Consider the following 21274-nt stretch of genomic DNA (forward strand, 5'->3'; position numbering starts at 1 on the left):
AGGGGTTGGGGTGCGCGGAACGGTCGAGAAAAAGCGGGAAGCTGGACGGGTGGGAGGAGCAGTTCGCAAAAAGGGGTGCAACACGAGGACTTCCCAGGGGGTCACCCATCCTAGTACTACTCTCGCCCAAGCACGCTTAACTTCGGAGTTCTGATGGGATCCGGTGCATTAGTGCTGGTATGATCGCACCCGCTGAGATATGCGCGCTTTAACCTTTTATGCTCTGGCAGCGGAGCGACAGGTGGGACGTCGAATCTTCCGGGGGGCGTAACTTTGCGCACTGGTGGAGCTACGCCGCGAGCAGCCTATGCACGCGAAGCTCGCCGCGAGCTCCACGACGTGGACAACTGGGCTTGCCCCGTTGGGCCACATTTCGTGGCCCAAATTTCACCGTTTTCGGTGGATTCCGGCGCGTTTTCGATCGTTGGCCGCATTCGTGATGAGTCGGCCGTGGGGTCTCATGGGGAGATATACAGGGGTTGGGGTGCGCGGAACGGTCGAGAAAAAGCGGGAAGCTGGACGGGTGGGAGGAGCAGTTCGCAAAAAGGGGTGCAACACGAGGACTTCCCAGGGGGTCACCCATCCTAGTACTACTCTCGCCCAAGCACGCTTAACTTCGGAGTTCTGATGGGATCCGGTGCATTAGTGCTGGTATGATCGCACCCGCTGAGATATGCGCGCTTTAACCTTTTATGCTCTGGCAGCGGAGCGACAGGTGGGACGTCGAATCTTCCGGGGGGCGTAACTTTGCGCACTGGTGGAGCTACGCCGCGAGCAGCCTATGCACGCGAAGCTCGCCGCGAGCTCCACGACGTGGACAACTGGGCTTGCCCCGTTGGGCCACATTTCGTGGCCCAAATTTCGCCGTTTTCGGTGGATTCCGGCGCGTTTTCGATCGTTGGCCGCATTCGTGATGAGTCGGCCGTGTGGTCTCATGGGGAGATATACAGGGGTTGGGGTGCGCGGAACGGTCGAGAAAAAGCAGGAAGCTGGACGGGTGGGAGGAGCAGTTCGCAAAAAGGGGTGCAACACGAGGACTTCCCAGGGGGTCACCCATCCTAGTACTACTCTCGCCCAAGCACGCTTAAATTCGGAGTTCTGATGGGATCCGGTGCATTAGTGCTGGTATGATCGCACCCGCTGAGATATGCGCGCTTTAACCTTTTATGCTCTGGCAGCGGAGCGACAGGTGGGACGTCGAATCTTCCGGGGGGCGTAACTTTGCGCACTGGTGGAGCTACGCCGCGAGCAGCCTATGCACGCGAAGCTCGCCGCGAGCTCCACGACGTGGACAACTGGGCTTGCCCCGTTGGGCCACATTTCGTGGCCCAAATTTCGCCGTTTTCGGTGGATTCCGGCGCGTTTTCGATCGTTGGCCGCATTCGTGATGAGTCGGCCGTGGGGTCTCATGGGGAGATATACAGGGGTTGGGGTGCGCGGAACGGTCGAGAAAAAGCGGGAAGCTGGACGGGTGGGAGGAGCAGTTCGCAAAAAGGGGTGCAACACGAGGACTTCCCAGGGGGTCACCCATCCTAGTACTACTCTCGCCCAAGCACGCTTAACTTCGGAGTTCTGATGGGATCCGGTGCATTAGTGCTGGTATGATCGCACCCGCTGAGATATGCGCGCTTTAACCTTTTATGCTCTGGCAGCGGAGCGACAGGTGGGACGTCGAATCTTCCGGGGAGCGTAACTTTGCGCACTGGTGGAGCTACGCCGCGAGCAGCCTATGCACGCGAAGCTCGCCGCGAGCTCCACGACGTGGACAACTGGGCTTGCCCCGTTGGGCCACATTTCGTGGCCCAAATTTCGCCGTTTTCGGTGGATTCCGGCGCGTTTTCGATCGTTGGCCGCATTCGTGATGAGTCGGCCGTGTGGTCTCATGGGGAGATATACAGGGGTTGGGGTGCGCGGAACGGTCGAGAAAAAGCAGGAAGCTGGACGGGTGGGAGGAGCAGTTCGCAAAAAGGGGTGCAACACGAGGACTTCCCAGGGGGTCACCCATCCTAGTACTACTCTCGCCCAAGCACGCTTAAATTCGGAGTTCTGATGGGATCCGGTGCATTAGTGCTGGTATGATCGCACCCGCTGAGATATGCGCGCTTTAACCTTTTATGCTCTGGCAGCGGAGCGACAGGTGGGACGTCGAATCTTCCGGGGGGCGTAACTTTGCGCACTGGTGGAGCTACGCCGCGAGCAGCCTATGCACGCGAAGCTCGCCGCGAGCTCCACGACGTGGACAACTGGGCTTGCCCCGTTGGGCCACATTTCGTGGCCCAAATTTCGCCGTTTTCGGTGGATTCCGGCGCGTTTTCGATCGTTGGCCGCATTCGTGATGAGTCGGCCGTGGGGTCTCAGGGGGAGATATACAGGGGTTGGGGTGTGCGGAACGGTCGAGAAAAAGCAGGAAGCTGGACGGGTCGGAGGAGCATTTCGCAAAAAGGGGTGCAACACGAGGACTTCCCAGGGGGTCACCCATCCTAGTACTACTCTTGCCCTGGCACGCTTAACTTCGGAGTTCTGATGGGATCCGGTGCATTAGTGCTGGTATGATCGCACCCGCTGAGATATGCGCGCTTTAACCTTTTATGCTCTAGCAGCGGAGCGACAGGTGGGACGTCGAATCTTCCGGGGGGCGTAACTTTGCGCACTGGTGGAGCCACGCCGCGAGCAGCCTATGCACGCGAAGCTCGCCGCGAGCTCCACGACGTGGACAACTGGGCTTGCCCCGTTGGGCCACATTTCGTGGCCCAAATTTCGCCGTTTTCGGTGGATTCCGGCGCGTTTTCGATCGTTGGCCGCATTCGTGATGAGTCGGCCGTGGGGTCTCATGGGGAGATATACAGGGGTTGGGGTGCGCGGAACGGTCGAGAAAAAGCGGGAAGCTGGACGGGTGGGAGGAGCAGTTCGCAAAAAGGGGTGCAACACGAGGACTTCCCAGGGGGTCACCCATCCTAGTACTACTCTCGCCCAAGCACGCTTAACTTCGGAGTTCTGATGGGATCCGGTGCATTAGTGCTGGTATGATCGCACCCGCTGAGATATGCGCGCTTTAACCTTTTATGCTCTGGCAGCGGAGCGACAGGTGGGACGTCGAATCTTCCGGGGGGCGTAACTTTGCGCACTGGTGGAGCTACGCCGCGAGCAGCCTATGCACGCGAAGCTCGCCGCGAGCTCCACGACGTGGACAACTGGGCTTGCCCCGTTGGGCCACATTTCGTGGCCCAAATTTCACCGTTTTCGGTGGATTCCGGCGCGTTTTCGATCGTTGGCCGCATTCATGATGAGTCGGCCGTGGGGTCTCATGGGGAGATATACAGGGGTTGGGGTGCGCGGAACGGTCGAGAAAAAGCAGGAAGCTGGACGGGTCGGAGGAGCATTTCGCAAAAAGGGGTGCAACACGAGGACTTCCCAGGGGGTCACCCATCCTAGTACTACTCTCGCCCAAGCACGCTTAACTTCGGAGTTCTGATGGGATCCGGTGCATTAGTGCTGGTATGATCGCACACGCTGAGATATGCGCGCTTTAACCTTTTATGCTCTAGCAGCGGAGCGACAGGTGGGACGTCGAATCTTCCGGGGGGCGTAACTTTGCGCACTGGTGGAGCTACGCCGCGAGCAGCCTATGCACGCGAAGCTCGCCGCGAGCTCCACGACGTGGACAACTGGGCTTGCCCCGTTGGGCCACATTTCGTGGCCCAAATTTCACCGTTTTCGGTGGATTCCGGCGCGTTTTCGATCGTTGGCCGCATTCATGATGAGTCGGCCGTGGGGTCTCATGGGGAGATATACAGGGGTTGGGGTGCGCGGAACGGTCGAGAAAAAGCAGGAAGCTGGACGGGTGGGAGGAGCAGTTCGCAAAAAGGGGTGCAACACGAGGACTTCCCAGGGGGTCACCCATCCTAGTACTACTCTCGCCCAAGCACGCTTAGCTTCGGAGTTCTGATGGGATCCGGTGCATTAGTGCTGGTATGATCGCACCCGCTGAGATATGCGCGCTTTAACCTTTTATGCTCTGGCAGCGGAGCGACAGGTGGGACGTCGAATCTTCCGGGGGGCGTAACTTTGCGCACTGGTGGAGCTACGCCGCGAGCAGCCTATGCACGCGAAGCTCGCCGCGAGCTCCACGACGTGGACAACTGGGCTTGCCCCGTTGGGCCACATTTCGTGGCCCAAATTTCGCCGTTTTCGGTGGATTCCGGCGCGTTTTCGATCGTTGGCCGCATTCGTGATGAGTCGGCCGTGGGGTCTCAGGGGGAGATATACAGGGGTTGGGGTGTGCGGAACGGTCGAGAAAAAGCAGGAAGCTGGACGGGTCGGAGGAGCATTTCGCAAAAAGGGGTGCAACACGAGGACTTCCCAGGGGGTCACCCATCCTAGTACTACTCTTGCCCTGGCACGCTTAACTTCGGAGTTCTGATGGGATCCGGTGCATTAGTGCTGGTATGATCGCACCCGCTGAGATATGCGCGCTTTAACCTTTTATGCTCTAGCAGCGGAGCGACAGGTGGGACGTCGAATCTTCCGGGGGGCGTAACTTTGCGCACTGGTGGAGCCACGCCGCGAGCAGCCTATGCACGCGAAGCTCGCCGCGAGCTCCACGACGTGGACAACTGGGCTTGCCCCGTTGGGCCACATTTCGTGGCCCAAATTTCGCCGTTTTCGGTGGATTCCGGCGCGTTTTCGATCGTTGGCCGCATTCGTGATGAGTCGGCCGTGGGGTCTCATGGGGAGATATACAGGGGTTGGGGTGCGCGGAACGGTCGAGAAAAAGCGGGAAGCTGGACGGGTGGGAGGAGCAGTTCGCAAAAAGGGGTGCAACACGAGGACTTCCCAGGGGGTCACCCATCCTAGTACTACTCTCGCCCAAGCACGCTTAACTTCGGAGTTCTGATGGGATCCGGTGCATTAGTGCTGGTATGATCGCACCCGCTGAGATATGCGCGCTTTAACCTTTTATGCTCTGGCAGCGGAGCGACAGGTGGGACGTCGAATCTTCCGGGGGGCGTAACTTTGCGCACTGGTGGAGCTACGCCGCGAGCAGCCTATGCACGCGAAGCTCGCCGCGAGCTCCACGACGTGGACAACTGGGCTTGCCCCGTTGGGCCACATTTCGTGGCCCAAATTTCACCGTTTTCGGTGGATTCCGGCGCGTTTTCGATCGTTGGCCGCATTCATGATGAGTCGGCCGTGGGGTCTCATGGGGAGATATACAGGGGTTGGGGTGCGCGGAACGGTCGAGAAAAAGCAGGAAGCTGGACGGGTCGGAGGAGCATTTCGCAAAAAGGGGTGCAACACGAGGACTTCCCAGGGGGTCACCCATCCTAGTACTACTCTCGCCCAAGCACGCTTAACTTCGGAGTTCTGATGGGATCCGGTGCATTAGTGCTGGTATGATCGCACACGCTGAGATATGCGCGCTTTAACCTTTTATGCTCTAGCAGCGGAGCGACAGGTGGGACGTCGAATCTTCCGGGGGGCGTAACTTTGCGCACTGGTGGAGCTACGCCGCGAGCAGCCTATGCACGCGAAGCTCGCCGCGAGCTCCACGACGTGGACAACTGGGCTTGCCCCGTTGGGCCACATTTCGTGGCCCAAATTTCACCGTTTTCGGTGGATTCCGGCGCGTTTTCGATCGTTGGCCGCATTCATGATGAGTCGGCCGTGGGGTCTCATGGGGAGATATACAGGGGTTGGGGTGCGCGGAACGGTCGAGAAAAAGCAGGAAGCTGGACGGGTGGGAGGAGCAGTTCGCAAAAAGGGGTGCAACACGAGGACTTCCCAGGGGGTCACCCATCCTAGTACTACTCTCGCCCAAGCACGCTTAGCTTCGGAGTTCTGATGGGATCCGGTGCATTAGTGCTGGTATGATCGCACCCGCTGAGATATGCGCGCTTTAACCTTTTATGCTCTGGCAGCGGAGCGACAGGTGGGACGTCGAATCTTCCGGGGGGCGTAACTTTGCGCACTGGTGGAGCTACGCCGCGAGCAGCCTATGCACGCGAAGCTCGCCGCGAGCTCCACGACGTGGACAACTGGGCTTGCCCCGTTGGGCCACATTTCGTGGCCCAAATTTCGCCGTTTTCGGTGGATTCCGGCGCGTTTTCGATCGTTGGCCGCATTCGTGATGAGTCGGCCGTGGGGTCTCAGGGGGAGATATACAGGGGTTGGGGTGTGCGGAACGGTCGAGAAAAAGCAGGAAGCTGGACGGGTCGGAGGAGCATTTCGCAAAAAGGGGTGCAACACGAGGACTTCCCAGGGGGTCACCCATCCTAGTACTACTCTTGCCCTGGCACGCTTAACTTCGGAGTTCTGATGGGATCCGGTGCATTAGTGCTGGTATGATCGCACCCGCTGAGATATGCGCGCTTTAACCTTTTATGCTCTAGCAGCGGAGCGACAGGTGGGACGTCGAATCTTCCGGGGGGCGTAACTTTGCGCACTGGTGGAGCCACGCCGCGAGCAGCCTATGCACGCGAAGCTCGCCGCGAGCTCCACGACGTGGACAACTGGGCTTGCCCCGTTGGGCCACATTTCGTGGCCCAAATTTCGCCGTTTTCGGTGGATTCCGGCGCGTTTTCGATCGTTGGCCGCATTCGTGATGAGTCGGCCGTGGGGTCTCATGGGGAGATATACAGGGGTTGGGGTGCGCGGAACGGTCGAGAAAAAGCGGGAAGCTGGACGGGTGGGAGGAGCAGTTCGCAAAAAGGGGTGCAACACGAGGACTTCCCAGGGGGTCACCCATCCTAGTACTACTCTCGCCCAAGCACGCTTAACTTCGGAGTTCTGATGGGATCCGGTGCATTAGTGCTGGTATGATCGCACCCGCTGAGATATGCGCGCTTTAACCTTTTATGCTCTGGCAGCGGAGCGACAGGTGGGACGTCGAATCTTCCGGGGGGCGTAACTTTGCGCACTGGTGGAGCTACGCCGCGAGCAGCCTATGCACGCGAAGCTCGCCGCGAGCTCCACGACGTGGACAACTGGGCTTGCCCCGTTGGGCCACATTTCGTGGCCCAAATTTCACCGTTTTCGGTGGATTCCGGCGCGTTTTCGATCGTTGGCCGCATTCATGATGAGTCGGCCGTGGGGTCTCATGGGGAGATATACAGGGGTTGGGGTGCGCGGAACGGTCGAGAAAAAGCAGGAAGCTGGACGGGTCGGAGGAGCATTTCGCAAAAAGGGGTGCAACACGAGGACTTCCCAGGGGGTCACCCATCCTAGTACTACTCTCGCCCAAGCACGCTTAACTTCGGAGTTCTGATGGGATCCGGTGCATTAGTGCTGGTATGATCGCACACGCTGAGATATGCGCGCTTTAACCTTTTATGCTCTAGCAGCGGAGCGACAGGTGGGACGTCGAATCTTCCGGGGGGCGTAACTTTGCGCACTGGTGGAGCTACGCCGCGAGCAGCCTATGCACGCGAAGCTCGCCGCGAGCTCCACGACGTGGACAACTGGGCTTGCCCCGTTGGGCCACATTTCGTGGCCCAAATTTCACCGTTTTCGGTGGATTCCGGCGCGTTTTCGATCGTTGGCCGCATTCATGATGAGTCGGCCGTGGGGTCTCATGGGGAGATATACAGGGGTTGGGGTGCGCGGAACGGTCGAGAAAAAGCAGGAAGCTGGACGGGTGGGAGGAGCAGTTCGCAAAAAGGGGTGCAACACGAGGACTTCCCAGGGGGTCACCCATCCTAGTACTACTCTCGCCCAAGCACGCTTAGCTTCGGAGTTCTGATGGGATCCGGTGCATTAGTGCTGGTATGATCGCACCCGCTGAGATATGCGCGCTTTAACCTTTTATGCTCTGGCAGCGGAGCGACAGGTGGGACGTCGAATCTTCCGGGGGGCGTAACTTTGCGCACTGGTGGAGCTACGCCGCGAGCAGCCTATGCACGCGAAGCTCGCCGCGAGCTCCACGACGTGGACAACTGGGCTTGCCCCGTTGGGCCACATTTCGTGGCCCAAATTTCGCCGTTTTCGGTGGATTCCGGCGCGTTTTCGATCGTTGGCCGCATTCGTGATGAGTCGGCCGTGGGGTCTCAGGGGGAGATATACAGGGGTTGGGGTGTGCGGAACGGTCGAGAAAAAGCAGGAAGCTGGACGGGTCGGAGGAGCATTTCGCAAAAAGGGGTGCAACACGAGGACTTCCCAGGGGGTCACCCATCCTAGTACTACTCTTGCCCTGGCACGCTTAACTTCGGAGTTCTGATGGGATCCGGTGCATTAGTGCTGGTATGATCGCACCCGCTGAGATATGCGCGCTTTAACCTTTTATGCTCTAACAGCGGAGCGACAGGTGGGACGTCGAATCTTCCGGGGGGCGTAACTTTGCGCACTGGTGGAGCCACGCCGCGAGCAGCCTATGCACGCGAAGCTCGCCGCGAGCTCCACGACGTGGACAACTGGGCTTGCCCCGTTGGGCCACATTTCGTGGCCCAAATTTCGCCGTTTTCGGTGGATTCCGGCGCGTTTTCGATCGTTGGCCGCATTCGTGATGAGTCGGCCGTGGGGTCTCATGGGGAGATATACAGGGGTTGGGGTGCGCGGAACGGTCGAGAAAAAGCGGGAAGCTGGACGGGTGGGAGGAGCAGTTCGCAAAAAGGGGTGCAACACGAGGACTTCCCAGGGGGTCACCCATCCTAGTACTACTCTCGCCCAAGCACGCTTAACTTCGGAGTTCTGATGGGATCCGGTGCATTAGTGCTGGTATGATCGCACCCGCTGAGATATGCGCGCTTTAACCTTTTATGCTCTGGCAGCGGAGCGACAGGTGGGACGTCGAATCTTCCGGGGGGCGTAACTTTGCGCACTGGTGGAGCTACGCCGCGAGCAGCCTATGCACGCGAAGCTCGCCGCGAGCTCCACGACGTGGACAACTGGGCTTGCCCCGTTGGGCCACATTTCGTGGCCCAAATTTCACCGTTTTCGGTGGATTCCGGCGCGTTTTCGATCGTTGGCCGCATTCATGATGAGTCGGCCGTGGGGTCTCATGGGGAGATATACAGGGGTTGGGGTGCGCGGAACGGTCGAGAAAAAGCGGGAAGCTGGACGGGTGGGAGGAGCAGTTCGCAAAAAGGGGTGCAACACGAGGACTTCCCAGGGGGTCACCCATCCTAGTACTACTCTCGCCCAAGCACGCTTAACTTCGGAGTTCTGATGGGATCCGGTGCATTAGTGCTGGTATGATCGCACACGCTGAGATATGCGCGCTTTAACCTTTTATGCTCTAGCAGCGGAGCGACAGGTGGGACGTCGAATCTTCCGGGGGGCGTAACTTTGCGCACTGGTGGAGCTACGCCGCGAGCAGCCTATGCACGCGAAGCTCGCCGCGAGCTCCACGACGTGGACAACTGGGCTTGCCCCGTTGGGCCACATTTCGTGGCCCAAATTTCACCGTTTTCGGTGGATTCCGGCGCGTTTTCGATCGTTGGCCGCATTCATGATGAGTCGGCCGTGGGGTCTCATGGGGAGATATACAGGGGTTGGGGTGCGCGGAACGGTCGAGAAAAAGCAGGAAGCTGGACGGGTCGGAGGAGCATTTCGCAAAAAGGGGTGCAACACGAGGACTTCCCAGGGGGTCACCCATCCTAGTACTACTCTCGCCCAAGCACGCTTAACTTCGGAGTTCTGATGGGATCCGGTGCATTAGTGCTGGTATGATCGCACACGCTGAGATATGCGCGCTTTAACCTTTTATGCTCTAGCAGCGGAGCGACAGGTGGGACGTCGAATCTTCCGGGGGGCGTAACTTTGCGCACTGGTGGAGCTACGCCGCGAGCAGCCTATGCACGCGAAGCTCGCCGCGAGCTCCACGACGTGGACAACTGGGCTTGCCCCGTTGGGCCACATTTCGTGGCCCAAATTTCACCGTTTTCGGTGGATTCCGGCGCGTTTTCGATCGTTGGCCGCATTCATGATGAGTCGGCCGTGGGGTCTCATGGGGAGATATACAGGGGTTGGGGTGCGCGGAACGGTCGAGAAAAAGCAGGAAGCTGGACGGGTGGGAGGAGCAGTTCGCAAAAAGGGGTGCAACACGAGGACTTCCCAGGGGGTCACCCATCCTAGTACTACTCTCGCCCAAGCACGCTTAGCTTCGGAGTTCTGATGGGATCCGGTGCATTAGTGCTGGTATGATCGCACCCGCTGAGATATGCGCGCTTTAACCTTTTATGCTCTGGCAGCGGAGCGACAGGTGGGACGTCGAATCTTCCGGGGGGCGTAACTTTGCGCACTGGTGGAGCTACGCCGCGAGCAGCCTATGCACGCGAAGCTCGCCGCGAGCTCCACGACGTGGACAACTGGGCTTGCCCCGTTGGGCCACATTTCGTGGCCCAAATTTCGCCGTTTTCGGTGGATTCCGGCGCGTTTTCGATCGTTGGCCGCATTCGTGATGAGTCGGCCGTGGGGTCTCAGGGGGAGATATACAGGGGTTGGGGTGTGCGGAACGGTCGAGAAAAAGCAGGAAGCTGGACGGGTCGGAGGAGCATTTCGCAAAAAGGGGTGCAACACGAGGACTTCCCAGGGGGTCACCCATCCTAGTACTACTCTTGCCCTGGCACGCTTAACTTCGGAGTTCTGATGGGATCCGGTGCATTAGTGCTGGTATGATCGCACCCGCTGAGATATGCGCGCTTTAACCTTTTATGCTCTAACAGCGGAGCGACAGGTGGGACGTCGAATCTTCCGGGGGGCGTAACTTTGCGCACTGGTGGAGCCACGCCGCGAGCAGCCTATGCACGCGAAGCTCGCCGCGAGCTCCACGACGTGGACAACTGGGCTTGCCCCGTTGGGCCACATTTCGTGGCCCAAATTTCGCCGTTTTCGGTGGATTCCGGCGCGTTTTCGATCGTTGGCCGCATTCGTGATGAGTCGGCCGTGGGGTCTCATGGGGAGATATACAGGGGTTGGGGTGCGCGGAACGGTCGAGAAAAAGCGGGAAGCTGGACGGGTGGGAGGAGCAGTTCGCAAAAAGGGGTGCAACACGAGGACTTCCCAGGGGGTCACCCATCCTAGTACTACTCTCGCCCAAGCACGCTTAACTTCGGAGTTCTGATGGGATCCGGTGCATTAGTGCTGGTATGATCGCACCCGCTGAGATATGCGCGCTTTAACCTTTTATGCTCTGGCAGCGGAGCGACAGGTGGGACGTCGAATCTTCCGGGGGGCGTAACTTTGCGCACTGGTGGAGCTACGCCGCGAGCAGCCTATGCACGCGAAGCTCGCCGCGAGCTCCACGACGTGGACAACTGGGCTTGCCCCGTTGGGCCACATTTCGTGGCCCAAATTTCACCGTTTTCGGTGGATTCCGGCGCGTTTTCGATCGTTGGCCGCATTCATGATGAGTCGGCCGTGGGGTCTCATGGGGAGATATACAGGGGTTGGGGTGCGCGGAACGGTCGAGAAAAAGCGGGAAGCTGGACGGGTGGGAGGAGCAGTTCGCAAAAAGGGGTGCAACACGAGGACTTCCCAGGGGGTCACCCATCCTAGTACTACTCTCGCCCAAGCACGCTTAACTTCGGAGTTCTGATGGGATCCGGTGCATTAGTGCTGGTATGATCGCACACGCTGAGATATGCGCGCTTTAACCTTTTATGCTCTAGCAGCGGAGCGACAGGTGGGACGTCGAATCTTCCGGGGGGCGTAACTTTGCGCACTGGTGGAGCTACGCCGCGAGCAGCCTATGCACGCGAAGCTCGCCGCGAGCTCCACGACGTGGACAACTGGGCTTGCCCCGTTGGGCCACATTTCGTGGCCCAAATTTCACCGTTTTCGGTGGATTCCGGCGCGTTTTCGATCGTTGGCCGCATTCATGATGAGTCGGCCGTGGGGTCTCATGGGGAGATATACAGGGGTTGGGGTGCGCGGAACGGTCGAGAAAAAGCAGGAAGCTGGACGGGTGGGAGGAGCAGTTCGCAAAAAGGGGTGCAACACGAGGACTTCCCAGGGGGTCACCCATCCTAGTACTACTCTCGCCCAAGCACGCTTAGCTTCGGAGTTCTGATGGGATCCGGTGCATTAGTGCTGGTATGATCGCACCCGCTGAGATATGCGCGCTTTAACCTTTTATGCTCTGGCAGCGGAGCGACAGGTGGGACGTCGAATCTTCCGGGGGGCGTAACTTTGCGCACTGGTGGAGCTACGCCGCGAGCAGCCTATGCACGCGAAGCTCGCCGCGAGCTCCACGACGTGGACAACTGGGCTTGCCCCGTTGGGCCACATTTCGTGGCCCAAATTTCGCCGTTTTCGGTGGATTCCGGCGCGTTTTCGATCGTTGGCCGCATTCGTGATGAGTCGGCCGTGGGGTCTCAGGGGGAGATATACAGGGGTTGGGGTGTGCGGAACGGTCGAGAAAAAGCAGGAAGCTGGACGGGTCGGAGGAGCATTTCGCAAAAAGGGGTGCAACACGAGGACTTCCCAGGGGGTCACCCATCCTAGTACTACTCTTGCCCTGGCACGCTTAACTTCGGAGTTCTGATGGGATCCGGTGCATTAGTGCTGGTATGATCGCACCCGCTGAGATATGCGCGCTTTAACCTTTTATGCTCTAGCAGCGGAGCGACAGGTGGGACGTCGAATCTTCCGGGGGGCGTAACTTTGCGCACTGGTGGAGCCACGCCGCGAGCAGCCTATGCACGCGAAGCTCGCCGCGAGCTCCACGACGTGGACAACTGGGCTTGCCCCGTTGGGCCACATTTCGTGGCCCAAATTTCGCCGTTTTCGGTGGATTCCGGCGCGTTTTCGATCGTTGGCCGCATTCGTGATGAGTCGGCCGTGGGGTCTCATGGGGAGATATACAGGGGTTGGGGTGCGCGGAACGGTCGAGAAAAAGCGGGAAGCTGGACGGGTGGGAGGAGCAGTTCGCAAAAAGGGGTGCAACACGAGGACTTCCCAGGGGGTCACCCATCCTAGTACTACTCTCGCCCAAGCACGCTTAACTTCGGAGTTCTGATGGGATCCGGTGCATTAGTGCTGGTATGATCGCACCCGCTGAGATATGCGCGCTTTAACCTTTTATGCTCTGGCAGCGGAGCGACAGGTGGGACGTCGAATCTTCCGGGGGGCGTAACTTTGCGCACTGGTGGAGCTACGCCGCGAGCAGCCTATGCACGCGAAGCTCGCCGCGAGCTCCACGACGTGGACAACTGGGCTTGCCCCGTTGGGCCACATTTCGTGGCCCAAATTTCACCGTTTTCGGTGGATTCCGGCGCGTTTTCGATCGTTGGCCGCATTCATGATGAGTCGGCCGTGGGGTCTCATGGGGAGATATACAGGGGTTGGGGTGCGCGGAACGGTCGAGAAAAAGCAGGAAGCTGGACGGGTGGGAGGAGCAGTTCGCAAAAAGGGGTGCAACACGAGGACTTCCCAGGGGGTCACCCATCCTAGTACTACTCTCGCCCAAGCACGCTTAGCTTCGGAGTTCTGATGGGATCCGGTGCATTAGTGCTGGTATGATCGCACCCGCTGAGATATGCGCGCTTTAACCTTTTATGCTCTGGCAGCGGAGCGACAGGTGGGACGTCGAATCTTCCGGGGGGCGTAACTTTGCGCACTGGTGGAGCTACGCCGCGAGCAGCCTATGCACGCGAAGCTCGCCGCGAGCTCCACGACGTGGACAACTGGGCTTGCCCCGTTGGGCCACATTTCGTGGCCCAAATTTCGCCGTTTTCGGTGGATTCCGGCGCGTTTTCGATCGTTGGCCGCATTCGTGATGAGTCGGCCGTGGGGTCTCAGGGGGAGATATACAGGGGTTGGGGTGTGCGGAACGGTCGAGAAAAAGCAGGAAGCTGGACGGGTCGGAGGAGCATTTCGCAAAAAGGGGTGCAACACGAGGACTTCCCAGGGGGTCACCCATCCTAGTACTACTCTTGCCCTGGCACGCTTAACTTCGGAGTTCTGATGGGATCCGGTGCATTAGTGCTGGTATGATCGCACCCGCTGAGATATGCGCGCTTTAACCTTTTATGCTCTAGCAGCGGAGCGACAGGTGGGACGTCGAATCTTCCGGGGGGCGTAACTTTGCGCACTGGTGGAGCCACGCCGCGAGCAGCCTATGCACGCGAAGCTCGCCGCGAGCTCCACGACGTGGACAACTGGGCTTGCCCCGTTGGGCCACATTTCGTGGCCCAAATTTCGCCGTTTTCGGTGGATTCCGGCGCGTTTTCGATCGTTGGCCGCATTCGTGATGAGTCGGCCGTGGGGTCTCATGGGGAGATATACAGGGGTTGGGGTGCGCGGAACGGTCGAGAAAAAGCGGGAAGCTGGACGGGTGGGAGGAGCAGTTCGCAAAAAGGGGTGCAACACGAGGACTTCCCAGGGGGTCACCCATCCTAGTACTACTCTCGCCCAAGCACGCTTAACTTCGGAGTTCTGATGGGATCCGGTGCATTAGTGCTGGTATGATCGCACCCGCTGAGATATGCGCGCTTTAACCTTTTATGCTCTGGCAGCGGAGCGACAGGTGGGACGTCGAATCTTCCGGGGGGCGTAACTTTGCGCACTGGTGGAGCTACGCCGCGAGCAGCCTATGCACGCGAAGCTCGCCGCGAGCTCCACGACGTGGACAACTGGGCTTGCCCCGTTGGGCCACATTTCGTGGCCCAAATTTCACCGTTTTCGGTGGATTCCGGCGCGTTTTCGATCGTTGGCCGCATTCATGATGAGTCGGCCGTGGGGTCTCATGGGGAGATATACAGGGGTTGGGGTGCGCGGAACGGTCGAGAAAAAGCAGGAAGCTGGACGGGTGGGAGGAGCAGTTCGCAAAAAGGGGTGCAACACGAGGACTTCCCAGGGGGTCACCCATCCTAGTACTACTCTCGCCCAAGCACGCTTAGCTTCGGAGTTCTGATGGGATCCGGTGCATTAGTGCTGGTATGATCGCACCCGCTGAGATATGCGCGCTTTAACCTTTTATGCTCTGGCAGCGGAGCGACAGGTGGGACGTCGAATCTTCCGGGGGGCGTAACTTTGCGCACTGGTGGAGCTACGCCGCGAGCAGCCTATGCACGCGAAGCTCGCCGCGAGCTCCACGACGTGGACAACTGGGCTTGCCCCGTTGGGCCACATTTCGTGGCCCAAATTTCGCCGTTTTCGGTGGATTCCGGCGCGTTTTCGATCGTTGGCCGCATTCGTGATGAGTCGGCCGTGGGGTCTCAGGGGGAGATATACAGGGGTTGGGGTGTGCGGAACGGTCGAGAAAAAGCAGGAAGCTGGACGGGTCGGAGGAGCATTTCGCAAAAAGGGGTGCAACACGAGGACTTCCCAGGGGGTCACCCATCCTAGTACTACTCTTGCCCTGGCACGCTTAACTTCGGAGTTCTGATGGGATCCGGTGCATTAGTGCTGGTATGATCGCACCCGCTGAGATATGCGCGCTTTAACCTTTTATGCTCTAGCAGCGGAGCGACAGGTGGGACGTCGAATCTTCCGGGGGGCGTAACTTTGCGCACTGGTGGAGCCACGCCGCGAGCAGCCTATGCACGCGAAGCTCGCCGCGAGCTCCACGACGTGGACAACTGGGCTTGCCCCGTTGGGCCACATTTCGTGGCCCAAATTTCGCCGTTTTCGGTGGATTCCGGCGCGTTTTCGATCGTTGGCCGCATTCGTGATGAGTCGGCCGTGGGGTCTCATGGGGAGATATACAGGGGTTGGGGTGCGCGGAACGGTCGAGAAAAAGCGGGAAGCTGGACGGGTGGGAGGAGCAGTTCGCAAAAAGGGGTGCAACACGAGGACTTCCCAGGGGGTCACCCATCCTAGTACTACTCTCGCCCAAGCACGCTTAACTTCGGAGTTCTGATGGGATCCGGTGCATTAGTGCTGGTATGATCGCACCCGCTGAGATATGCGCGCTTTAACCTTTTATGCTCTGGCAGCGGAGCGACAGGTGGGACGTCGAATCTTCCGGGGGGCGTAACTTTGCGCACTGGTGGAGCTACGCCGCGAGCAGCCTATGCACGCGAAGCTCGCCGCGAGCTCCACGACGTGGACAACTGGGCTTGCCCCGTTGGGCCACATTTCGTGGCCCAAATTTCACCGTTTTCGGTGGATTCCGGCGCGTTTTCGATCGTTGGCCGCATTCATGATGAGTCGGCCGTGGGGTCTCATGGGGAGATATACAGGGGTTGGGGTGCGCGGAACGGTCGAGAAAAAGCAGGAAGCTGGACGGGTCGGAGGAGCATTTCGCAAAAAGGGGTGCAACACGAGGACTTCCCAGGGGGTCACCCATCCTAGTACTACTCTCGCCCAAGCACGCTTAACTTCGGAGTTCTGATGGGATCCGGTGCATTAGTGCTGGTATGATCGCACACGCTGAGATATGCGCGCTTTAACCTTTTATGCTCTAGCAGCGGAGCGACAGGTGGGACGTCGAATCTTCCGGGGGGCGTAACTTTGCGCACTGGTGGAGCTACGCCGCGAGCAGCCTATGCACGCGAAGCTCGCCGCGAGCTCCACGACGTGGACAACTGGGCTTGCCCCGTTGGGCCACATTTCGTGGCCCAAATTTCACCGTTTTCGGTGGATTCCGGCGCGTTTTCGATCGTTGGCCGCATTCATGATGAGTCGGCCGTGGGGTCTCATGGGGAGATATACAGGGGTTGGGGTGCGCGGAACGGTCGAGAAAAAGCAGGAAGCTGGACGGGTGGGAGGAGCAGTTCGCAAAAAGGGGTGCAACACGAGGACTTCCCAGGGGGTCACCCATCCTAGTACTACTCTCGCCCAAGCACGCTTAGCTTCGGAGTTCTGATGGGATCCGGTGCATTAGTGCTGGTATGATCGCACCCGCTGAGATATGCGCGCTTTAACCTTTTATGCTCTGGCAGCGGAGCGACAGGTGGGACGTCGAATCTTCCGGGGGGCGTAACTTTGCGCACTGGTGGAGCTACGCCGCGAGCAGCCTATGCACGCGAAGCTCGCCGCGAGCTCCACGACGTGGACAACTGGGCTTGCCCCGTTGGGCCACATTTCGTGGCCCAAATTTCGCCGTTTTCGGTGGATTCCGGCGCGTTTTCGATCGTTGGCCGCATTCGTGATGAGTCGGCCGTGGGGTCTCAGGGGGAGATATACAGGGGTTGGGGTGTGCGGAACGGTCGAGAAAAAGCAGGAAGCTGGACGGGTCGGAGGAGCATTTCGCAAAAAGGGGTGCAACACGAGGACTTCCCAGGGGGTCACCCATCCTAGTACTACTCTTGCCCTGGCACGCTTAACTTCGGAGTTCTGATGGGATCCGGTGCATTAGTGCTGGTATGATCGCACCCGCTGAGATATGCGCGCTTTAACCTTTTATGCTCTAGCAGCGGAGCGACAGGTGGGACGTCGAATCTTCCGGGGGGCGTAACTTTGCGCACTGGTGGAGCCACGCCGCGAGCAGCCTATGCACGCGAAGCTCGCCGCGAGCTCCACGACGTGGACAACTGGGCTTGCCCCGTTGGGCCACATTTCGTGGCCCAAATTTCGCCGTTTTCGGTGGATTCCGGCGCGTTTTCGATCGTTGGCCGCATTCGTGATGAGTCGGCCGTGGGGTCTCATGGGGAGATATACAGGGGTTGGGGTGCGCGGAACGGTCGAGAAAAAGCGGGAAGCTGGACGGGTGGGAGGAGCAGTTCGCAAAAAGGGGTGCAACACGAGGACTTCCCAGGGGGTCACCCATCCTAGTACTACTCTCGCCCAAGCACGCTTAACTTCGGAGTTCTGATGGGATCCGGTGCATTAGTGCTGGTATGATCGCACCCGCTGAGATATGCGCGCTTTAACCTTTTATGCTCTGGCAGCGGAGCGACAGGTGGGACGTCGAATCTTCCGGGGGGCGTAACTTTGCGCACTGGTGGAGCTACGCCGCGAGCAGCCTATGCACGCGAAGCTCGCCGCGAGCTCCACGACGTGGACAACTGGGCTTGCCCCGTTGGGCCACATTTCGTGGCCCAAATTTCACCGTTTTCGGTGGATTCCGGCGCGTTTTCGATCGTTGGCCGCATTCATGATGAGTCGGCCGTGGGGTCTCATGGGGAGATATACAGGGGTTGGGGTGCGCGGAACGGTCGAGAAAAAGCAGGAAGCTGGACGGGTCGGAGGAGCATTTCGCAAAAAGGGGTGCAACACGAGGACTTCCCAGGGGGTCACCCATCCTAGTACTACTCTCGCCCAAGCACGCTTAACTTCGGAGTTCTGATGGGATCCGGTGCATTAGTGCTGGTATGATCGCACACGCTGAGATATGCGCGCTTTAACCTTTTATGCTCTAGCAGCGGAGCGACAGGTGGGACGTCGAATCTTCCGGGGGGCGTAACTTTGCGCACTGGTGGAGCTACGCCGCGAGCAGCCTATGCACGCGAAGCTCGCCGCGAGCTCCACGACGTGGACAACTGGGCTTGCCCCGTTGGGCCACATTTCGTGGCCCAAATTTCACCGTTTTCGGTGGATTCCGGCGCGTTTTCGATCGTTGGCCGCATTCATGATGAGTCGGCCGTGGGGTCTCATGGGGAGATATACAGGGGTTGGGGTGCGCGGAACGGTCGAGAAAAAGCAGGAAGCTGGACGGGTGGGAGGAGCAGTTCGCAAAAAGGGGTGCAACACGAGGACTTCCCAGGGGGTCACCCATCCTAGTACTACTCTCGCCCAAGCACGCTTAGCTTCGGAGTTCTGATGGGATCCGGTGCATTAGTGCTGGTATGATCGCACCCGCTGAGATATGCGCGCTTTAACCTTTTATGCTCTGGCAGCGGAGCGACAGGTGGGACGTCGAATCTTCCGGGGGGCGTAACTTTGCGCACTGGTGGAGCTACGCCGCGAGCAGCCTATGCACGCGAAGCTCGCCGCGAGCTCCACGACGTGGACAACTGGGCTTGCCCCGTTGGGCCACATTTCGTGGCCCAAATTTCGCCGTTTTCGGTGGATTCCGGCGCGTTTTCGATCGTTGGCCGCATTCGTGATGAGTCGGCCGTGGGGTCTCAGGGGGAGATATACAGGGGTTGGGGTGTGCGGAACGGTCGAGAAAAAGCAGGAAGCTGGACGGGTCGGAGGAGCATTTCGCAAAAAGGGGTGCAACACGAGGACTTCCCAGGGGGTCACCCATCCTAGTACTACTCTTGCCCTGGCACGCTTAACTTCGGAGTTCTGATGGGATCCGGTGCATTAGTGCTGGTATGATCGCACCCGCTGAGATATGCGCGCTTTAACCTTTTATGCTCTAGCAGCGGAGCGACAGGTGGGACGTCGAATCTTCCGGGGGGCGTAACTTTGCGCACTGGTGGAGCCACGCCGCGAGCAGCCTATGCACGCGAAGCTCGCCGCGAGCTCCACGACGTGGACAACTGGGCTTGCCCCGTTGGGCCACATTTCGTCGCCCAAATTTCGCCGTTTTCGGTGGATTCCGGCGCGTTTTCGATCGTTGGCCGCATTCGTGATGAGTCGGCCGTGGGGTCTCATGGGGAGATATACAGGGGTTGGGGTGCGCGGAACGGTCGAGAAAAAGCGGGAAGCTGGACGGGTGGGAGGAGCAGTTCGCAAAAAGGGGTGCAACACGAGGACTTCCCAGGGGGTCACCCATCCTAGTACTACTCTCGCCCAAGCACGCTTAACTTCGGAGTTCTGATGGGATCCGGTGCATTAGTGCTGGTATGATCGCACCCGCTGAGATATGCGCGCTTTAACCTTTTATGCTCTGGCAGCGGAGCGACAGGTGGGACGTCGAATCTTCCGGGGGGCGTAACTTTGCGCACTGGTGGAGCTACGCCGCGAGCAGCCTATGCACGCGAAGCTCGCCGCGAGCTCCACGACGTGGACAACTGGGCTTGCCCCGTTGGGCCACATTTCGTGGCCCAAATTTCACCGTTTTCGGTGGATTCCGGCGCGTTTTCGATCGTTGGCCGCATTCATGATGAGTCGGCCGTGGGGTCTCATGGGGAGATATACAGGGGTTGGGGTGCGCGGAACGGTCGAGAAAAAGCAGGAAGCTGGACGGGTGGGAGGAGCAGTTCGCAAAAAGGGGTGCAACACGAGGACTTCCCAGGGGGTCACCCATCCTAGTACTACTCTCGCCCAAGCACGCTTAGCTTCGGAGTTCTGATGGGATCCGGTGCATTAGTGCTGGTATGATCGCACCCGCTGAGATATGCGCGCTTTAACCTTTTATGCTCTGGCAGCGGAGCGACAGGTGGGACGTCGAATCTTCCGGGGGGCGTAACTTTGCGCACTGGTGGAGCTACGCCGCGAGCAGCCTATGCACGCGAAGCTCGCCGCGAGCTCCACGACGTGGACAACTGGGCTTGCCCCGTTGGGCCACATTTCGTGGCCCAAATTTCGCCGTTTTCGGTGGATTCCGGCGCGTTTTCGATCGTTGGCCGCATTCGTGATGAGTCGGCCGTGGGGTCTCAGGGGGAGATATACAGGGGTTGGGGTGTGCGGAACGGTCGAGAAAAAGCAGGAAGCTGGACGGGTCGGAGGAGCATTTCGCAAAAAGGGGTGCAACACGAGGACTTCCCAGGGGGTCACCCATCCTAGTACTACTCTTGCCCTGGCACGCTTAACTTCGGAGTTCTGATGGGATCCGGTGCATTAGTGCTGGTATGATCGCACCCGCTGAGATATGCGCGCTTTAACCTTTTATGCTCTAGCAGCGGAGCGACAGGTGGGACGTCGAATCTTCCGGGGGGCGTAACTTTGCGCACTGGTGGAGCCACGCCGCGAGCAGCCTATGCACGCGAAGCTCGCCGCGAGCTCCACGACGTGGACAACTGGGCTTGCCCCGTTGGGCCACATTTCGTGGCCCAAATTTCGCCGTTTTCGGTGGATTCCGGCGCGTTTTCGATCGTTGGCCGCATTCGTGATGAGTCGGCCGTGGGGTCTCATGGGGAGATATACAGGGGTTGGGGTGCGCGGAACGGTCGAGAAAAAGCGGGAAGCTGGACGGGTGGGAGGAGCAGTTCGCAAAAAGGGGTGCAACACGAGGACTTCCCAGGGGGTCACCCATCCTAGTACTACTCTCGCCCAAGCACGCTTAACTTCGGAGTTCTGATGGGATCCGGTGCATTAGTGCTGGTATGATCGCACCCGCTGAGATATGCGCGCTTTAACCTTTTATGCTCTGGCAGCGGAGCGACAGGTGGGACGTCGAATCTTCCGGGGGGCGTAACTTTGCGCACTGGTGGAGCTACGCCGCGAGCAGCCTATGCACGCGAAGCTCGCCGCGAGCTCCACGACGTGGACAACTGGGCTTGCCCCGTTGGGCCACATTTCGTGGCCCAAATTTCACCGTTTTCGGTGGATTCCGGCGCGTTTT

The 21274-nt window shown here is 59.3% G+C and overlaps 45 non-coding genes across 45 annotated transcripts; all 45 read right to left on the reverse strand.

Moving 5' to 3' along the window:
• Nucleotides 1-72: 72 nt before the first annotated feature.
• LOC148785325 (5S ribosomal RNA) lies at nt 73-191 on the reverse strand. Its single transcript, XR_016068404.1, has one exon. It is a non-coding gene; the product is annotated as a 5S ribosomal RNA (ribosomal RNA).
• Nucleotides 192-546: 355 nt separating this feature from the next.
• Nucleotides 547-665, reverse strand: LOC148785326 (5S ribosomal RNA). The gene has a single exon (XR_016068415.1). It is a non-coding gene; the product is annotated as a 5S ribosomal RNA (ribosomal RNA).
• Nucleotides 666-1020: 355 nt separating this feature from the next.
• Nucleotides 1021-1139, reverse strand: LOC148785327 (5S ribosomal RNA). Its single transcript, XR_016062053.1, has one exon. It is a non-coding gene; the product is annotated as a 5S ribosomal RNA (ribosomal RNA).
• Nucleotides 1140-1494: 355 nt separating this feature from the next.
• On the reverse strand, nt 1495-1613 carry LOC148785328 (5S ribosomal RNA). Its single transcript, XR_016068427.1, has one exon. It is a non-coding gene; the product is annotated as a 5S ribosomal RNA (ribosomal RNA).
• Nucleotides 1614-1968: 355 nt separating this feature from the next.
• On the reverse strand, nt 1969-2087 carry LOC148785329 (5S ribosomal RNA). Its single transcript, XR_016062054.1, has one exon. It is a non-coding gene; the product is annotated as a 5S ribosomal RNA (ribosomal RNA).
• A 355-nt stretch (nt 2088-2442) lies between these two features.
• LOC148785330 (5S ribosomal RNA) lies at nt 2443-2561 on the reverse strand. Its single transcript, XR_016061873.1, has one exon. It is a non-coding gene; the product is annotated as a 5S ribosomal RNA (ribosomal RNA).
• Nucleotides 2562-2916: 355 nt separating this feature from the next.
• On the reverse strand, nt 2917-3035 carry LOC148785331 (5S ribosomal RNA). Its single transcript, XR_016068438.1, has one exon. It is a non-coding gene; the product is annotated as a 5S ribosomal RNA (ribosomal RNA).
• A 355-nt stretch (nt 3036-3390) lies between these two features.
• Nucleotides 3391-3509, reverse strand: LOC148785332 (5S ribosomal RNA). The gene has a single exon (XR_016068430.1). It is a non-coding gene; the product is annotated as a 5S ribosomal RNA (ribosomal RNA).
• Nucleotides 3510-3864: 355 nt separating this feature from the next.
• Nucleotides 3865-3983, reverse strand: LOC148785333 (5S ribosomal RNA). The gene has a single exon (XR_016068051.1). It is a non-coding gene; the product is annotated as a 5S ribosomal RNA (ribosomal RNA).
• Nucleotides 3984-4338: 355 nt separating this feature from the next.
• LOC148785334 (5S ribosomal RNA) lies at nt 4339-4457 on the reverse strand. The gene has a single exon (XR_016061875.1). It is a non-coding gene; the product is annotated as a 5S ribosomal RNA (ribosomal RNA).
• A 355-nt stretch (nt 4458-4812) lies between these two features.
• Nucleotides 4813-4931, reverse strand: LOC148785335 (5S ribosomal RNA). The gene has a single exon (XR_016068449.1). It is a non-coding gene; the product is annotated as a 5S ribosomal RNA (ribosomal RNA).
• Nucleotides 4932-5286: 355 nt separating this feature from the next.
• On the reverse strand, nt 5287-5405 carry LOC148785336 (5S ribosomal RNA). The gene has a single exon (XR_016068431.1). It is a non-coding gene; the product is annotated as a 5S ribosomal RNA (ribosomal RNA).
• Nucleotides 5406-5760: 355 nt separating this feature from the next.
• LOC148785337 (5S ribosomal RNA) lies at nt 5761-5879 on the reverse strand. Its single transcript, XR_016068052.1, has one exon. It is a non-coding gene; the product is annotated as a 5S ribosomal RNA (ribosomal RNA).
• Nucleotides 5880-6234: 355 nt separating this feature from the next.
• LOC148785338 (5S ribosomal RNA) lies at nt 6235-6353 on the reverse strand. Its single transcript, XR_016061876.1, has one exon. It is a non-coding gene; the product is annotated as a 5S ribosomal RNA (ribosomal RNA).
• A 355-nt stretch (nt 6354-6708) lies between these two features.
• Nucleotides 6709-6827, reverse strand: LOC148785339 (5S ribosomal RNA). Its single transcript, XR_016068460.1, has one exon. It is a non-coding gene; the product is annotated as a 5S ribosomal RNA (ribosomal RNA).
• Nucleotides 6828-7182: 355 nt separating this feature from the next.
• On the reverse strand, nt 7183-7301 carry LOC148785340 (5S ribosomal RNA). Its single transcript, XR_016068432.1, has one exon. It is a non-coding gene; the product is annotated as a 5S ribosomal RNA (ribosomal RNA).
• Nucleotides 7302-7656: 355 nt separating this feature from the next.
• LOC148785341 (5S ribosomal RNA) lies at nt 7657-7775 on the reverse strand. The gene has a single exon (XR_016068053.1). It is a non-coding gene; the product is annotated as a 5S ribosomal RNA (ribosomal RNA).
• Nucleotides 7776-8130: 355 nt separating this feature from the next.
• On the reverse strand, nt 8131-8249 carry LOC148785342 (5S ribosomal RNA). Its single transcript, XR_016061877.1, has one exon. It is a non-coding gene; the product is annotated as a 5S ribosomal RNA (ribosomal RNA).
• A 355-nt stretch (nt 8250-8604) lies between these two features.
• LOC148785343 (5S ribosomal RNA) lies at nt 8605-8723 on the reverse strand. The gene has a single exon (XR_016068471.1). It is a non-coding gene; the product is annotated as a 5S ribosomal RNA (ribosomal RNA).
• A 355-nt stretch (nt 8724-9078) lies between these two features.
• Nucleotides 9079-9197, reverse strand: LOC148785344 (5S ribosomal RNA). Its single transcript, XR_016068433.1, has one exon. It is a non-coding gene; the product is annotated as a 5S ribosomal RNA (ribosomal RNA).
• A 355-nt stretch (nt 9198-9552) lies between these two features.
• Nucleotides 9553-9671, reverse strand: LOC148785345 (5S ribosomal RNA). Its single transcript, XR_016068434.1, has one exon. It is a non-coding gene; the product is annotated as a 5S ribosomal RNA (ribosomal RNA).
• Nucleotides 9672-10026: 355 nt separating this feature from the next.
• On the reverse strand, nt 10027-10145 carry LOC148785346 (5S ribosomal RNA). Its single transcript, XR_016068054.1, has one exon. It is a non-coding gene; the product is annotated as a 5S ribosomal RNA (ribosomal RNA).
• A 355-nt stretch (nt 10146-10500) lies between these two features.
• LOC148785347 (5S ribosomal RNA) lies at nt 10501-10619 on the reverse strand. Its single transcript, XR_016061878.1, has one exon. It is a non-coding gene; the product is annotated as a 5S ribosomal RNA (ribosomal RNA).
• Nucleotides 10620-10974: 355 nt separating this feature from the next.
• LOC148785348 (5S ribosomal RNA) lies at nt 10975-11093 on the reverse strand. Its single transcript, XR_016068482.1, has one exon. It is a non-coding gene; the product is annotated as a 5S ribosomal RNA (ribosomal RNA).
• A 355-nt stretch (nt 11094-11448) lies between these two features.
• LOC148785349 (5S ribosomal RNA) lies at nt 11449-11567 on the reverse strand. Its single transcript, XR_016068435.1, has one exon. It is a non-coding gene; the product is annotated as a 5S ribosomal RNA (ribosomal RNA).
• A 355-nt stretch (nt 11568-11922) lies between these two features.
• On the reverse strand, nt 11923-12041 carry LOC148785350 (5S ribosomal RNA). The gene has a single exon (XR_016068055.1). It is a non-coding gene; the product is annotated as a 5S ribosomal RNA (ribosomal RNA).
• A 355-nt stretch (nt 12042-12396) lies between these two features.
• LOC148785351 (5S ribosomal RNA) lies at nt 12397-12515 on the reverse strand. The gene has a single exon (XR_016061880.1). It is a non-coding gene; the product is annotated as a 5S ribosomal RNA (ribosomal RNA).
• Nucleotides 12516-12870: 355 nt separating this feature from the next.
• Nucleotides 12871-12989, reverse strand: LOC148785352 (5S ribosomal RNA). The gene has a single exon (XR_016068493.1). It is a non-coding gene; the product is annotated as a 5S ribosomal RNA (ribosomal RNA).
• A 355-nt stretch (nt 12990-13344) lies between these two features.
• LOC148785353 (5S ribosomal RNA) lies at nt 13345-13463 on the reverse strand. The gene has a single exon (XR_016068056.1). It is a non-coding gene; the product is annotated as a 5S ribosomal RNA (ribosomal RNA).
• Nucleotides 13464-13818: 355 nt separating this feature from the next.
• LOC148785354 (5S ribosomal RNA) lies at nt 13819-13937 on the reverse strand. The gene has a single exon (XR_016061881.1). It is a non-coding gene; the product is annotated as a 5S ribosomal RNA (ribosomal RNA).
• Nucleotides 13938-14292: 355 nt separating this feature from the next.
• Nucleotides 14293-14411, reverse strand: LOC148785355 (5S ribosomal RNA). Its single transcript, XR_016061778.1, has one exon. It is a non-coding gene; the product is annotated as a 5S ribosomal RNA (ribosomal RNA).
• Nucleotides 14412-14766: 355 nt separating this feature from the next.
• On the reverse strand, nt 14767-14885 carry LOC148785356 (5S ribosomal RNA). The gene has a single exon (XR_016068057.1). It is a non-coding gene; the product is annotated as a 5S ribosomal RNA (ribosomal RNA).
• A 355-nt stretch (nt 14886-15240) lies between these two features.
• Nucleotides 15241-15359, reverse strand: LOC148785357 (5S ribosomal RNA). Its single transcript, XR_016061882.1, has one exon. It is a non-coding gene; the product is annotated as a 5S ribosomal RNA (ribosomal RNA).
• Nucleotides 15360-15714: 355 nt separating this feature from the next.
• On the reverse strand, nt 15715-15833 carry LOC148785358 (5S ribosomal RNA). The gene has a single exon (XR_016061789.1). It is a non-coding gene; the product is annotated as a 5S ribosomal RNA (ribosomal RNA).
• Nucleotides 15834-16188: 355 nt separating this feature from the next.
• On the reverse strand, nt 16189-16307 carry LOC148785359 (5S ribosomal RNA). Its single transcript, XR_016068436.1, has one exon. It is a non-coding gene; the product is annotated as a 5S ribosomal RNA (ribosomal RNA).
• A 355-nt stretch (nt 16308-16662) lies between these two features.
• On the reverse strand, nt 16663-16781 carry LOC148785360 (5S ribosomal RNA). The gene has a single exon (XR_016068058.1). It is a non-coding gene; the product is annotated as a 5S ribosomal RNA (ribosomal RNA).
• Nucleotides 16782-17136: 355 nt separating this feature from the next.
• On the reverse strand, nt 17137-17255 carry LOC148785361 (5S ribosomal RNA). Its single transcript, XR_016061883.1, has one exon. It is a non-coding gene; the product is annotated as a 5S ribosomal RNA (ribosomal RNA).
• Nucleotides 17256-17610: 355 nt separating this feature from the next.
• LOC148785362 (5S ribosomal RNA) lies at nt 17611-17729 on the reverse strand. The gene has a single exon (XR_016061800.1). It is a non-coding gene; the product is annotated as a 5S ribosomal RNA (ribosomal RNA).
• A 355-nt stretch (nt 17730-18084) lies between these two features.
• On the reverse strand, nt 18085-18203 carry LOC148785363 (5S ribosomal RNA). The gene has a single exon (XR_016068437.1). It is a non-coding gene; the product is annotated as a 5S ribosomal RNA (ribosomal RNA).
• Nucleotides 18204-18558: 355 nt separating this feature from the next.
• LOC148785364 (5S ribosomal RNA) lies at nt 18559-18677 on the reverse strand. Its single transcript, XR_016068060.1, has one exon. It is a non-coding gene; the product is annotated as a 5S ribosomal RNA (ribosomal RNA).
• A 355-nt stretch (nt 18678-19032) lies between these two features.
• LOC148785365 (5S ribosomal RNA) lies at nt 19033-19151 on the reverse strand. Its single transcript, XR_016061884.1, has one exon. It is a non-coding gene; the product is annotated as a 5S ribosomal RNA (ribosomal RNA).
• Nucleotides 19152-19506: 355 nt separating this feature from the next.
• On the reverse strand, nt 19507-19625 carry LOC148785366 (5S ribosomal RNA). Its single transcript, XR_016061812.1, has one exon. It is a non-coding gene; the product is annotated as a 5S ribosomal RNA (ribosomal RNA).
• A 355-nt stretch (nt 19626-19980) lies between these two features.
• Nucleotides 19981-20099, reverse strand: LOC148785367 (5S ribosomal RNA). Its single transcript, XR_016068061.1, has one exon. It is a non-coding gene; the product is annotated as a 5S ribosomal RNA (ribosomal RNA).
• A 355-nt stretch (nt 20100-20454) lies between these two features.
• On the reverse strand, nt 20455-20573 carry LOC148785368 (5S ribosomal RNA). The gene has a single exon (XR_016061885.1). It is a non-coding gene; the product is annotated as a 5S ribosomal RNA (ribosomal RNA).
• Nucleotides 20574-20928: 355 nt separating this feature from the next.
• LOC148785369 (5S ribosomal RNA) lies at nt 20929-21047 on the reverse strand. The gene has a single exon (XR_016061823.1). It is a non-coding gene; the product is annotated as a 5S ribosomal RNA (ribosomal RNA).
• Nucleotides 21048-21274: the final 227 nt, after the last annotated feature.

The sequence above is a fragment of the Sesamum indicum genome, linkage group LG10 (genome assembly GCF_026168435.1).
Source record: "Sesamum indicum cultivar Baizhima isolate 11 linkage group LG10, ASM2616843v1, whole genome shotgun sequence".
NCBI lineage: Eukaryota > Viridiplantae > Streptophyta > Magnoliopsida > Lamiales > Pedaliaceae > Sesamum > Sesamum indicum.